Here is a 9,657-nt window from a genome sequence, read left to right on the forward strand (position 1 = left end):
CTGGAGTGATGTACTTGCCATTAGATGAGGCCCAGTTTTGCTGGTTTTAGAAAGAGAGGTGTTCAACTTTAGAAAATTTAGGTGGATTTTTCAAATTTAGGGTCTTTGGGACATAGATAAAATTTAAAACCACGAGATTGGATGGGATCAGCAAGGGAATGAGTATAGATATACAAGAAAAAAGCATTCTAAAGAGTAAACCTTGGGTCATTTCAGGGTGAAGAGGTTCACAAGGCAGAAGGTAAACCAGGAACATGGTTTCCTAAAAGCCATTGGAAAAAAATACTAAATGCTGTGGATGGGGCAAAAAAGAGGAAGACTGAAGCTGATCTTGGATTTAACATGGTACAAGTCATTGGAAATCTTGACAAAAGCCTGACTGGAGTCAGTTTAACAGATAAAGGAAAGAGGGAAGTTGTAGCATTGTACATATAATTATTTCAAGAAATTTTGCTATCAAAGGATGAATGAGCTCTAGGCAAAGCAAGGAATAGGTTTAAAATGGGAATATATGTTTTTTACATACATATAATATGTATATTTATTGTACATGCATGTGTATATAAATGTATATACAATATGTATACTAATGGTAATAGTATAGTTGAGATAAATAATTTGATCATGAAAGAGAGGGGAAAACTGCAGAATGAGGTTCTTAGGTGGGGCCAGAGCAAATGGAATTTGGTGAAAATGTGGAGGGTTTGACTTTAAGTAGGAATACTTAGAGTTTATTCCACTAAGAGGAAAGGAAAAATGTGTACTGTTTCTGGAAGATGAGTAGATGTGATGGTGGGAGCTCAGAATTTTTATTCTCATAGTTCTCATGAACTCAATGAAAGTAGAGAACTAGAATAAAAAATAGGGAGTAGGTATTTGGGGCTTGAGAAGAATATGAAAGAAAGAAGAGGAAGAGTAAAAGTAGCATAATTGCTTTGCAACATTAAATGCCCACTTGACTAACTGCCATGAAGTTAGAGTGAGACAGAGATTTGTACATTTTTTTTCCAGCCTCCACTGACACCAACTCTTTTCCAAATTCAGTTCCAATGTTGGGGTGGGGGTAGTGTTCCCCTGCCAACACAACACAAAGCAATTCTTGGATATCACCAGGGCATCTGAGAATTGAATTTCACTCAATACTGACACTATCTTACTGGAGATAGCATCAGATTCCCTAGGTTAAGGGTGCAGTTGCACAAATCTGTCTCCCCACCACCTCTCACATGCCAGCTGTAGGCCCAGGCTGTTACCTGAGCTTCTGATTGGAGGTTCCAGACAGGAAGACAACTGCTGAAATGCGGATGTGCAGAGCTATATGGAAATGAGAATGTAGGGATCCCTGGGTGGCGCAGCGGTTTGGCGCCTGCCTTTGGCCCAGGGCACGATCCTGGAGACCCGGGATCGAATCCCACGTCGGGCTCCCGGTGCATGGAGCCTGCTTCTCCCTCTGCCTGTGTCTCTGCCTCTCTCTCTCTCTCTCTCTCTCTGTGACTATCATAAATAAATAAAATTTAAAAAAAAAAAAAAAAAGGAAATGAGAATGTAGAAAATGAACTCTGTCCTGGGAATCAGGATTTCTCATTTTGACTGGCCAAAATAGTGATAAAGTGCATTAGGAGATGAGTCCTGATGATCCTGATGAGTTCTGACAAGGAGGAGAGTATTAGGAGGTATGCAAAGATTGGAATTTTTGAACCTCTCTTTATCATCTTGATAGAGGTGTGGAGACTAGAAAAAAGATGGTCTTAACTACATGGTTATCCTGTAACCACAAAGCCTTTGAAACTCTCCTCTGATTGCAAAATGTCGTTCTTACTGCCAAATTTGTTGGTTGGGGGCAAGCTCAAATATATAGCTGGCACCTCTAGTTTCTGTTTTTCCATACAAAATAAATAATAGTTTCCCTTAAAATAAATTATAAAATAACCATGATTTTGGCACATGAGTGAGCAGACGCCAATTGTGGGGTTGCACTCATAGTAGTAATAGTAAAAGGAAGCTGCCATCTCTTCCCAAACCAATTAGTGGTGAAAATAAAACTGCTCTGAATACAACCCTGGGATTGCCCCTGGCCACATCTTTCAAAGCTTTTTTGGATTTTTCAGCATCATTATTTCTGTGGACCACTTAGCAGTTTAGGAATACCCTTCCTTTTGGGATTTCTTGTCACTATCTCCTTTCCTGATGACTCTTTCTGAGTCACCTTACTTGTCTTCGAAACTTATCAGTCCCTTGAATAAAATCTAGGCATTTCAAAAATTTTCTACTGGTCTCCATCTGTTCTATTTTGTAGCAAGAATTTGAGTCTAAAATGCCCTCAAAAGGGGCACTTGGGTGTTCAGTCAGTTAAGGGGCCCACTCTTGATTTCAGCTCAAGTCATGATCTCAGGATCCTGGAATCTCAGGGTCCTGGGATCAGCTCAGCTGTGTTTTGGGCTCCATACTCAGCAGGGAATCTGCTTGATAATTTCTCAGCCTCTCTCTCTGCCCCTCCCCCTGCTCTTTCTCTCTCTCTAATAAATAAATAAATTCTAATAAAAGATAAAATAAATAAAATGCCCTCAGGGACACTATGTCTCTCCTCCTTCCAAATCATATTCTCCAATGAAAGTCAGAAGGACCTTAAAAAAATACAAAATAAAACTGCTGATAGTAAATGTCCTATACTCGACATTTAATGGCCTCTTTTCACTACTAGACAAGTCCTTTTTCCTCAAGATAACATTAAAGACTTTATGCAATTTGACTCTATTCTTCTTCCAGGATTTCATTACCTATCACTCTTTCTCTTCGTGGGAGACCCTTTATGTGGGCCACATTCGACAACACACTATTTGTGGGCACTGATATATGCTGTGTTCCCTTAGCTTTTGCTTACACTACTTCCTTTCCACCAAATATTCTTTTTCCTTCTCCTCCATTTGTTGGTCATTCCAATTCAGAGAAGATTTCTTTTGTGAGGTCTTTCTGAAGAGCATCCCAACCCTCAATCTGTCCAATCATTCCTGTTTGTTGTCACGGCCTCTATTTACCCTTCCAGGATAGAAGTTGTCAGGATCTGTTTTTTTTTTTTTTTTTTTTTTGATGCACTTTACCTTTTTACTTAAATTCTTCTTGTTGAAAAATAAATGGGGTAATTGTCCCTAGATGTGTATGTATGTGTGTGTGTGTGTGTGTGTGTGTGTGTGTGTGTGTTTTCTCCTTGTCTAACCACTCTCTGTTAGATTATTAGCTTCTCCAGGGCAGTTTTGACTTCCATCAGGACCTCACACTATGTCATGCACATAACTGGTGTTAAGGAATGTTTATTCTATTAAAATATGATAGGAAATAATTCAGGATGGAAAGGGAGAGTGAAGAGCACCAGCTGAATAGGGAGATGACAGTAAAACCGAGTTCCACAGGTAAGAATTTTTGTCTTTTGGGAACATCATAAAAGTTCATTGAATGAAAAAGGCTAATGCAGGAGATTTCACACCTACATCTCAATACTTAACCTGGAGCAACATTCAAGTGTTATATGAAAAGTGGGGTTTAGTCACATCCCAATTTATGTACACTTTTGAGAAATGGTGGCTACCTTTCTCACCATCATCCTTTTAAAAACTTTGAACAGACATAAAGGAGAAAAATGTTTTCCCAAGTATAATATTACAAAATCTAGTCAGTTTTCCTTTTCCAAACTTTTAGGTTTAAAGAATGTTCAGACTCCTTAATTCTGTTCAATTTTTTAAATCAATCACTCTTGTGCTGAATATTTTTAAATGAATATGACACTTTGCATGGATCCCATAAATAAACAAAACGTGCACAGCTTTGTTTATGTTAGGAACCTTCTGCTAAGTGTTGCTTCTATTTATTTACTTTTAAATTATGCCAGATTTTTGCAAATTTGAGTCAGTTTGGGGATCAACTTGAAATTTTAAAGACTGGCTATTTATTTTGCTTTTCATACCTTGCAAATATAGTTAAAATAATGGCTTTAAGGGCCAGCAGAAGATATAAGAGGAAATTATTTATGGTGGATTTAATTATGTAAATAGATGTGCTGTACCATAAAAATGTTACCACTTCTCTTAATTTATTCTAACTTCCTCATTCTCTCTGCTTTCTCCCCATAGCCAGAGTTTTTAACCCTACCCATTATATCTGAGCTTAGATGTACCCTTTTTTTTTGTATAGGACAGCACAAAAGTTCTGAGGCAAACATTAGAGTAACCATATGTAAAACTTTGTTCAGAAAGCCATGTTGCTAAACACAAGCTCTACTTATAGACAATTATAACTGGAATTATAATTCACTAATTCGCTCATGATAAAATGCTGGCATCCATAAACTGACTTCTTATCACATATAGTCTGGCATGATTCATGAGAGTTAGGGCTGGTTAGCTTTTCAAGAGAGCAGAAACAAAGTGATGGAGTTATATAAGGCAACAACAGACACTGATACATGTCTCACCAACATCTATCCAGTCCCCCGACCTCCTCCTTCCTTTTTTCTCAATTGAACCAGGATTATGTTCAGAAATTTCTTATCCTCCACACAGTCATATGCTTCAGGATGATCTCATCACTAGTTCCAGGGATAGTAGGTACTTATAAGACTAAGTCAATCTCATTCTTTTTGAGAGTGGTTGGTGCAGGTGTGGACATGTGACCTAATTTTGGCTAATGAGATGTTAGCGGAAGTCAATCTTAGTGCTTCTAGATTTTACTGCTTTAAAGATATAGACACCAATAGAGACAGTCCTTTTCTTTTCTTGAAATCTTTTAATGCCTGGAAATGATGATTGGAACTACTGCAGCAGTAACTGTGAGGGAAACCTGCCTGACGGAAGAGCCAAGGTGATGGGGATGACTGAGGGAAGAGATGGAAAGAACCCGAACCACCCATGACACACTGATTGTTCTACACCTGAAGCCTGTCCCATCTGGGACTTCATAATTTAAGCCAGTGTGAGTAATTTTCTCTTACTGTAATGAGTGGAAATCTGAAAATGCTCCTTCTTTCTATGGTGAAAGAATAAAGTTAAGTTGTGTATAAAGGAAGGATATACATATCTGGGTTTCTTTTGAAAATAGATTATTGGTCACTAAAGTATCTAGAATTAGCATTCATTGGACTTTGTTCAAGTTTGGACTCTTGAAATTTGGTAAAGAAAGAAGTGAAAATTAATTTTGTCATTGGGTAACATTTATTTTTCTTTTTTATTTTTTAAAGATTTTATTTATTTAATCGAGAGAGAGAGAGAGAGAGAGAGAGAGAGAGAGAGAGAGGCAGAGACACAGGCAGAGGGAGAAGCAGGCTCCATGCAGGGAGCCCAACGTAGGACTTGATCCCAGGACTCCAGGATCACGCCCTGGGCCGAAGGCAGGCGCTAAACTGCTGAGCCAGCCAGGGACCCCTTATTTTTCATTAATATAGGGTAGCAAAAATTATAGGAATAGAAAACTCTAAAAATAGAAACATTGAAAAGGAAATGCCATCATCATCATTTTAAGAGAGCTAAGTTACTAATAGGTAAAAGCAATTTCTCTTTCAAGCAGTGTTACCGTTACAAAATGTTAGTAGTTAACAGAGACTAAGGTGCAGGCACTGGCCCCTCTTTCAAAGAGTAGTTGTCCCCAAAGAAAGCAATGTAACATTATTTACAACTATCCAATATATATTACACTTTTAATCATTTTCTTAATTTTTAATTAAATATAATTCCTATTTCAGTTTCAGTGAGTTAACACAACTAAAATCGGCATGCTATTTACATCCTATTTGAAAAATATTTCATGTTAGAATCTGTTTCAGGTACAATGAGTCTACCAAAAAAACAGGGAAGGGAGTAAAGGATAAAATTGAATACGATTTTAAGCTTGATATAGTCTTGGGGGCATAATTTCAAGGATTGGATGTTAATTTTTTAATACTAATTAAGTTCACTGTGGCAACCACTCTTCTTTTTTTTTAAGATTTTTTAAAAATTTATTTTGAGGGAGAGAGCACACATGCACTCGTGTGAGGTGGGGGAGGGGCAGAGAAAGAGGGAGAGAGAGCATCCCAAGCAGACTCCCCGCTAAGCCCAGAGCCCAGTGAGGGGTTAGATCCCACAATTCTGAGATCATGACCTGAGCCAAAGTCAAGAGTCAGACACTCAACCAACTGAGCCATCCATGCTCCCCTGTCACTGTTCTCTTTAATTGACTTATAGCTGGGATAACTGACAAGGCCACTTCTGGTCCCTAGAATGCCTTTGTGCAAATTAGACTCACCAGAAGATGGCTTGGCAAGCAGAGCAATGGGCTGGATTCCAGCCCCTGCTTGTCCATTTGGCCACGCATTGTTGTGCAGTGAACAGCTAGCACAAATGTACTCAGAGGCCCTGAGTTGCAAATTCCAATGTTTAGGTGGACAAGTGTTAGATAATAGAGAGTGCTAAGAATGCAGGCAAACTAGAGACCTAATCACAGCTCTAGATACTATTTTCCAGAAGGGAATGTAGACACAGGGTTTTCAGATCTCCCAATTTTTGAAAAAGACTGGAAGTCTAACTCAGATAATACCATGAATCCAAGCAAAAGGTATTTGAGGCCCAAATTCAAATTGTAGCCTGGTGGTCTGTGACTCTGACTTAAGGGAAAGTGTACAGACACAGCTGTTTGCTCAGATGCTGCAGTTTTCCTGAGCCTTTTAGGTTCAGGAATGTCTCAGCTCCTGAAGGAGATGGTACTACTGAGAGAAGTGGAGCAGAGGCCATGGGCTTCATCCAAGGCAAGTCTCAAGCAGGGAAGACCATTGACAGAGATATGGAGGGGAGGAAAAAAATCAGTAAATGTGATACTAAATCTGAAGAAAAAAGAAAAAGGACTGTAGAAAATTAAGTCCCATGTGGGGAGGAAGGGAGGGAGTTGTGATTTTCAGGTAGTTTGCCTTTTATAGTACTGTTCTACTAAATAGCTCCAACACTCTGCTAACATTAATTAAACCTCACAAACCCTGTGAGATAGGTAATTACTATAATTAAACTGATATTCCAGATCAGTAAAATGAGACTTAGAATGCCCAAGGTCATAGTGAGATTGTGTGGCCCAGTTTGGCAGACAAACCGCATGTTATCACAACACATTACTCTCCTAAGGAGAGCTTCCCTGGCTCTCTCGTCCTTTCTCTCTCTGCATGTTTAGATTAAGAATATAATGATAGGATAAATAAACTTGATCTTTGAGAAGTTAAACTGCAAGTTGATTACGGGAGCTTAAAGACAATATGAAAAATATCTAAAAGAATGAGCCACATCCCACAGACACATAGAATATGCAAATTTCATTTCAATTAATTTCATCTATTTAAAATACTGCCACTTAAATTGCTGGTTTTGCTAAAAACATCAATAAATCAAGAAATCGATGCACCTAAGGCATTCTCCATATTACACAACAGACTAGAAAGACTGTCATTAGTTTGGAAAGAACGTGCCACAGACGGACAGAAGGAACTCTTCTTGTTGCTATAACTATGGCATAACAAAGGTCAGCACTGGAAAAAAACAAAAACAAAACAAACAAACAAACAAACAACAAAAAAAAAAAAAACAAAAAATCCCTTCCTGGACTGAACATTCACAACTCAGGGACATTACCCTGGATTCTCCCTCTCAACAAAGAAAGAGAATAACCCTTTATTTTGAAAAGAGTTAATTGAAGATAAACTAAACAATGGAAACAGACATTTTTAAAAAAAATCAAGCATAAAAATGGTTTTAATTTGAAATATAACATCTACAGTAAGATCAGACGCCTGTGCTTTTGCAAGTGGGGATAGCCAGGTTACCCGGAAGTCAAAATCTCTGAGCTCAGGAGAAGAAAATCACAAACATGTAATGAAAAATGTCTCTGCTATATTTATAAATGTCAGATTCAAAAATGGTGACCTCAGTGAACATTGTTTAGTAGAAAACGGTTTAAAATAAATTTATTTTCAAAATGTTATAAAGCTTAAAAAGTATGACTGTGCCAACCCTAATTTTATGTCTCCAAAAAGTAAAGTTTAGAAATAACTTTATTATTAAAATTCTTGGGAGATTTTTGTTTGTTTGTTTCGAATAATTGGGCAAGTCCTGTCTGGTAATTTGTGGATTCACAAGCCTGGTTACAAAACGTCCAGTTTCTGAATATAAATTCATTTTATCTTTATTTTTTTATTTAAAAAAATTTTATATAAATTCATTTTTAACAAAAGCCAGCCTCTTGTCTTTGCACTAAGTACATTGGTTACCAGAATTATTGGGTTTGAGGTTTTGAGTGAGAATAAGGAGAGGGAGTGAGAGAGGACTCTCTTACTTGCTTTCCAGGGTCCACTTGGCACTGAAGAGACCGGCTGAAAGCAGCAGGAGCCCATGCTGCCACATGCCCCACTGCTGTCAGGAAGCGTGCGCTGCTGTGACATTGAGTGCCTGTCGACGGGGTGCATCAGGTGTTTTCAGGTCAGCTCACACTTGCAAATTTTCCAAGATTCCCAAACTTCATATGACTTTATCATTACTTGTCTATCTTGACAAATACACTTTCAAGAAAGCTCATACAGCTCCATGTCTAAAGCAAATTTTCCTGGGAGAAAGGCCAATGAAGGGTGTGTTGATACTGTCACAGGCGGAGAAAAAGAGGGACCCTACCGAGCAGCGTGGGGTTCAAACTGCAAATCTATGTTTAGATCTGTTAGTGTCCAGGAGCTACTTACCATGACGTGGTGTTTTGTAGCAAAATGGATCCATTATTTCCTTCATGAGTGAATACCTTGAAAAAAAAAATATGTGACATTATTGTTCTTGTTTTCTAATAATGCAATGAACAAAACACACTAAGTAGTCATAGTAAAAGTACAGGGAAGCCCATATCTTAGCAAAACGGAGCCGGCTAGGGAGCCTAATGGAAGAAGTGTTCTTTTGGAGATTTCCCTTCCTAGCCTATTATTATTTCATTTGTACAGGATTCCGTGTTTGTGGACAGCTATTTTGCTGCAGGGGAGTATCAAAGATGTAATTTTATAGAAATGAGAATTTACAAATTGAGAAAGAGTACCATGAAGAAATAAGAATGGGCCTAGACCAAATTAGGCCTTGTGAAGAACAATTCTAAAAATGAATGCCCAGAATGATATTTGGTACATATCTGTCTGGTGTCCAGACTGCATGTAAAAATAGGTGAATGGGTACTTGATTAGTATAGTTGATTTGAATATGGTGCTAATGAGGCCAAGGTAATGGGTTTAACCCTGTGAACCCATTATTTTCATTATCCTCAACAGTCACAGATTTCATCCTTAACGGTGGCCAACCATTTCATAAATTCATCCTGTTAGTCATTAGAAAGACAAGGCCAGAGAGTGTAGATAGCTTAAGACAAATTTATTATTGCTGGAAAACAGCTCAAAGCACATGACCTGCTGTTGGCAGGTTAAGAGTACCAGCTTCGAATATGAAGGTCAGCATTGTGATAATGATGTATCGATATCTAATTAAAAGTGAAAGAAAATAACAGGTGTGCAGAATATTGATTTTAAGAGCTAATTTTATCAAATCCCACTTGTTGAGTCACCAAAAACATCTCTAAAAATTTTCTGGAAAATGTTCACTTAAGGGATTTAAAAATGTTATTTCATTA

General features: G+C 37.9%; 1 long non-coding RNA gene across 1 annotated transcript; it reads left to right on the forward strand.

Annotated features, from left to right (window-relative positions):
- Nucleotides 1-217: 217 nt before the first annotated feature.
- Nucleotides 218-8,599, forward strand: LOC129521156 (uncharacterized). The gene is made up of 3 exons (XR_008666778.1): nt 218-345; nt 4,812-4,962; nt 8,349-8,599. It is a non-coding gene; the product is annotated as an uncharacterized LOC129521156 (long non-coding RNA).
- Nucleotides 8,600-9,657: the final 1,058 nt, after the last annotated feature.

Source organism: Nyctereutes procyonoides, unplaced genomic scaffold (assembly GCF_905146905.1).
Source record: "Nyctereutes procyonoides isolate TBG_1078 unplaced genomic scaffold, NYPRO_anot_genome, whole genome shotgun sequence".
Classification (NCBI taxonomy): domain Eukaryota; kingdom Metazoa; phylum Chordata; class Mammalia; order Carnivora; family Canidae; genus Nyctereutes; species Nyctereutes procyonoides.